At 43.2% G+C, this 5,509-nt stretch overlaps 1 non-coding gene across 1 annotated transcript; it reads right to left on the bottom strand.

Moving 5' to 3' along the window:
- Positions 1-1,886: 1,886 nt before the first annotated feature.
- On the bottom strand, positions 1,887-1,959 carry TRNAT-UGU (transfer RNA threonine (anticodon UGU)). Its single transcript has one exon. It is a non-coding gene; the product is annotated as a tRNA-Thr (tRNA).
- Between the last annotated feature and the right edge of the window lie 3,550 nt (positions 1,960-5,509).

Genomic DNA, 5,509 nt, shown 5'->3' with positions numbered 1-5,509 from the left:
AGTTATGAAACCCAGGTCATATGGGTGGAGACTTCTTAATTTGTGAATAGCTTTAAACGGTGTAAACTAGCTAACTCGTTCCATCAGTTAAATGGATCCTGGAATTTACAGTAGTATGATGTAGAGAAGAATACATGGGTTAGAAGGAAGGGCATGGCAATTGGACTGCTTGAATATTGAGTGCTATGATTTGAGAACAGCAGTGGTGATAACACTATTTAGCTAAAAATATTGTGTGAGTCGGGCTTTTGTTCATGAAGGATGGTGATTGAAGAACCCAATTAGTGAAGTTAAACTTCTTTCTTCAGTGAATCCTTAAAGAAGCTGATTGATATAGACTATTTTTTCTACAGGATAGCCTTTTAAAATACAAGTATCAGGAAGGGCTAGTTTTCCATTACATTTGGCTTACGTTAGAAATCAGAAAGTGGTTTAGAGCAATCTGAAAAAAAAAAAAAAGATTTTTTCCACATTTCTAAAGAAGTATAGAGAAAATAGAATAGAGACCTTGGACATCACATATGTGAATTAGAGAAGGTTATACAGGCAGTCCCCAACTTACAAACATCCAACATACATACATGTAGTTATGACCGTAAGACGTTGTAAAACCTAATAACTAATCACTGTCATTAGCTTTATCACGGGGTGAGCAACATAAAAAATAAAAACAATTCATGAATTGCTGTTTTTGTTCATTATCTATCAAAAAAAAAAAAATCGGAATAGAAAGTGATAAAAAAATATTATGTACCCCAAAATAGTACCAATAAAATCTTCAAGCCGTTCCACATAAGTCCCCTCTCAGGTTTGTCTTCTGTCAATGAAAAATAGGCTTTTCTACTTGGCAACATGTCCAGTGCCTCTTGTGATTTAGTATTTCCAGCATGATGGGCCTACTAATTAAAAGAGGCATCAGTAATGCCAGCTGGTAGAAGGTTCACCAAGCTTTGGTCCGGGGGACAAGGACTACTGATGTGGCCACTAGGGTCCTGTAAATCTTTTTGCTCAACTCTAGTAAGTGAGTATGAACACTTATCAAAATGTGTACCTTAAGTCCTATACTTAAAGGGAAGGAATCCTCATTAAATGACCTATTTGTGTTAAATGCATTTTCTTTAAACTTTTGACTTTTTTTTTTTTTTTACATATCACAGTCTATGTTAAAAAATAAAAAATGAGAAATCTTGTAATTTTCCAACTGGGCTTTTAAAGACTCTCATTTCCTGTTGTTTCAGGAAACAACACATGTATATAGCCATAATGGTCGGACCTTATCTTTTGTATTGAAGTGTCTAATGATCCTGTGCAAAAGTCACTGTGAAGGGAGGGGGAGCAGGCTCAGCTGTGACATCTATTGTGATTAGTGGATCCTGTGTTATCCTCTTTATAGAGGTGTTACCTGACATTATAATCCTGCCTCTGATGATAAATTGGCCCTCCATAAAACTCTTCCTGGAAACACTGAAAGTATGAGCACAAAAACCACACGAACCATATGGAATCTTTATGGTTGGCACATATATATATATATATATATATTAGTGCTCCCTAACTTTTGGTGCCATTGGCCCATTATTTGATTATCTTGCTACATTTCTATTTAGATTATTAATGTGAATGTGAGAAAGGACCAGGAGGACTGAAATATCATTTCCAATATTCAGATATATTTTGCATTTATCCTGTGCATTAATAAACTCTAAATGCAATCATAGTGCCATGGTTAATTCCCTATACACCATTTAAAATAATAAAAGTAGTAACACCAAAGCCTGACAGCTTCCCTTTAAACAATTTGCAGAGCAGTAACAGGTTATTGAAAACATTGAAGAAATGTCCCTTTTGTACAATCTTAAAATAATACAAATAAAAAAAAAAACATGAGGCCCCAGCGAGAATTGAACTCGCGACCCCTGGTTTACAAGACCAGTGCTCTAACCACTGAGCTATGGAGCCTGCCATACCAAATTCCTTTAAGGCTAGTGAGTCAATATGGAACTGTAGACAAGGTGCAGCCACACCCAAATGACAAAAACTTGTTGGACAGCTACTGGGAGATGTATAAAGGACATCACTGATCAGATGTGTTGCGATATAACTGCAGCCTAGTTCTCCAGCATATAGATTATCTACAGTATATGAAACAGGTTGTGCTGTGGAAAAAAAAAAAGAAGTTCACAAGGAGTGCAAAACATAAAAAATGGATCTTAAAGATAACTTGTCAGCAGTTTTAAACCCATAAACCATGTTCATCACCTTTACAAACATGTAAATAGTGTTCCTACAACCCTTTTATACAATCAGAGGTGTCCTTCCATACCTTCAAAAAAATGCCATTATTCATGTCCCATGTTGCATGTACCTTGTGTGGTTCAGTCCGATTGGCAAATCCAGATTGTGCTCAGCACCACCCCAGTCCCTTCAAATGCCTCCTCTTTTATCTGGACTTGGTTGTTTAATAGGGCACAGTGAGACGCACATCCATTTCCAAACATTAGATGCAAGATTGGAAACCCTGACGTCAGTTGTGTCAAGTTGCAGTACCTACGGCTGTGCCTAATCAACTTGAAACATGCTCCTGGAGTGGAACCTGTTCTGTCTGACCATGTCTGATCTGCCACGGTACTATTGGGATCTGAAGCAGTGCCATGGGTTCCTAGGGCAGTGCATGGTGCACTATGAAGTTTTGGGTCATTGGTTTTCTTCCGAATGGATCGAGGTGGGATTCCTAATGTCCTATCTAGCAGGAGATGCCCTAGCATGGCTCAACCACCTATGGAAAAAAGGGGCTCCTATCACCTTGGACCTGCAGGCCAGGCCTTCCTGGTGGTCTTCTGAAAGGTCTTTGATGAGCCGAATCCAGAATCTTCTGTGACATCTTCTCTTTCACAGCTTCCAGGAGCAGACCAGACAGGTGGCGCATGTGAGGAAACCGTCATGTCTGGCCTTGTCCTTCCACAGATCACCCATTTCCAAACCTGCTGAGGCAGCTACCCATGCAGAATCAATGAAGGTCGACTGTGTTTGGCAGGCTAAGCAGAAGCTGGAACTCATTCATGAGAAGGATTTTGATAGACAGTCAGGATGTTCCACACAACCGCAGCGATTTGTCCTGAGAAGTCTAACAGACTCGCCGACTCGCTGTGTGCTGGCGTCTCTGAATAAAGGGAAGGTGAGGTGATGTCCCCAGATAGTCCTGACAAGTGTTCCAGTTATCTGTCCCCAGGATCCTCCAATCCTCGAGGACGTGGCATCTTGGAGGCCAGGCTGAAAATGGATTCCGAGGAGGTATCTTCAGTTTCTAGGTCCTAGTTGGTCCTTGAATCCACAAGGGTGGTAGCTGATCTCAACGAACAGAGAGAGACTTCACAATGCCAAGTTCCTGGTACCACATTTGCGTCTTCCTTTGTGCAGGATGGCTTGATAGACTGAAGCTTTCTAGTCATGAAGATGGTGAGATGTGCCACTCTTCTAGTGGACAGTAGAAGACATGATCCTGAAGAGATGTCGTGGAAGTCTGTGAAGAGGTGTCAGCCTCCAACTTCTCTGCAGAGAGTCCTAGCAGGCTTGAAGAAGAAAAATTTGGGAATACAAACTTATTAACATCTTTGATTCCATCAGCACAGGACTAAATCTGTAAGGAGGATTTATGGCTCACTACAGAATCTGAGGAAGCGTCTGATTGCTCCAACTCCTGTTCTGAACAGAAGCACTTCACCTTATTTATTTCTTTAGGCAGAACAGGGGTTAATTGCCCATTTTGGAAGCTCTCAGCTGAGCTTGGTTAGCCACTTCCATCCCCTATATAATCAGGGTCCTGATTCAATCACTTGTCCTAGCTAACTTATACTGCATGGCTTGGAGGAGAGGTGTCTTTGGTTCTTATATGAGGAGTTTGGAGGATTTCTCTGTGACTGTTGTTTGGGTTCGTAAGTGTGATAATTCCCTTCCCTCCTCTTATTTAGTTTTTTCCCAGCCTCCACTCCCTGGTACATTCCTCTGTTACATATGAGTGAATATTTGTATGCCTGGTGTTTCCAGTTACCCCTTGTTCATGTTGCCTTGTTCATCGGGTTGGTGTATTTTGGTGCACGGCAGCTCCCCTCTTCCCTGGGTGGGGGAAGGGAACAAACGGAGGGTTGATTCAGGAGATAAGGTGAGGATGGTGGTCCCGGCATCTTCACCTTCAAGAGTATCTCGGGGAATAGGGCAAGCTAGGGAGCCCCCTAGCGTTAGGGACAGGGAGAGAATCCCTGGCCCCAGGTCACCCAACAGCTGAGTTGCCACACAAAGAAGTTAAGGGCACCAGGCCTCTGCACTTACTTAGATATTGGGACTATAAAACTTTCACACCACTAATCTAGTCCAATTAAGGATTCAGTCTCTAAGCTCAGTTTGCTTGTTTATATAAATGTTCATACCATGCCTCTCCTTTTTTTTGTTCTTGTTTGTTTGTGCATATATTTGTGTTTCTTCGAAACTTTGTTATACCATGCCCGAGGAAGGGACCTAAGAAGTCCCGAAAGCATGCTTGGTAACATCATTTAATTTAGTTGTTAGCCATTAAAAGATACCTTTACAAGATTATCTTGGTTTTCACAGGGAGGGTACTGCAATGCTATTATCGGTGCCCCTGCATGGTCCCCCCATCCCCCTCCATGCATGGACGCCAGCAGGTCGGTCTGACCTGGCGGGGTACCGGTGAATCCCCCGGTGCTGCTGAGAGAGACATCTTCATCATTCCCTGACAGCTCCTGCATTCAGCACAGCATCCTTCTCCAGCACCAGGATGCCCTGTGAGGGCAGAGCTACGGCTGCTTCACTCTCCGGCTCCTCTTCTCATGCAGTGTGCAGCCTGATCAATACGGGTGGCACTGCAGACTGCTCTGTGTCTGTGAGCAGTAAGGAGCCTCCAGGCGCAGAGCAGCTGCACAGAGACTGCCCGAGGCATAAAGTGTAAGGCCTGTTTCACACATCCGTATTTTACCATCAGTCAAAATCCGCCGTTTTGCAAAAAAAACGGATCTGCCATTTTGCTTGGCAGATCCTTTTTTTTCCCATTGAGTTGCATTACCGGCGGATGGCCATCCGTTGGATCCGTTATTTTGCGGATCTGCCAAAATTTTGGCGTCCGCCGACATGCCTGGACGGACAATGCAACGTTTTTTCGGGCGGCCGGATCCGCATTTTACATTGCAGAGGATTTGCCACGGCCGCAAATTTAACCCTAAACCCTGTCTGGCGGCTGAAAAAAATTCTCTCTCTCTCTACTGTGATGTCACGGGTGACTGGATACACCGCCTCCAGCAGGGCGAATTTAAACAATGTAACGTGCAGCCGGATACACCGCCTCCAGCAGGCGAATTTCAATAGTTACACGTGTATCTGGATACACCGCCTCCAGCAGGGCGAATTTACAGAGATAAGGAAAACCGATACAATGGAGGGCCCTGCAATAGGGAACTGGGACGTGGAGACCTCCTGCACTCCCCTGAGTCAGTGTCTC

Source organism: Dendrobates tinctorius, unplaced genomic scaffold (genome assembly GCF_039654945.1).
Source record: "Dendrobates tinctorius isolate UK_male_01 unplaced genomic scaffold, ASM3965494v1 ptg000103l, whole genome shotgun sequence".
Classification (NCBI taxonomy): Eukaryota; Metazoa; Chordata; class Amphibia; order Anura; family Dendrobatidae; genus Dendrobates; species Dendrobates tinctorius.
This window is presented reverse-complemented; position numbering and strand designations above follow the sequence as displayed.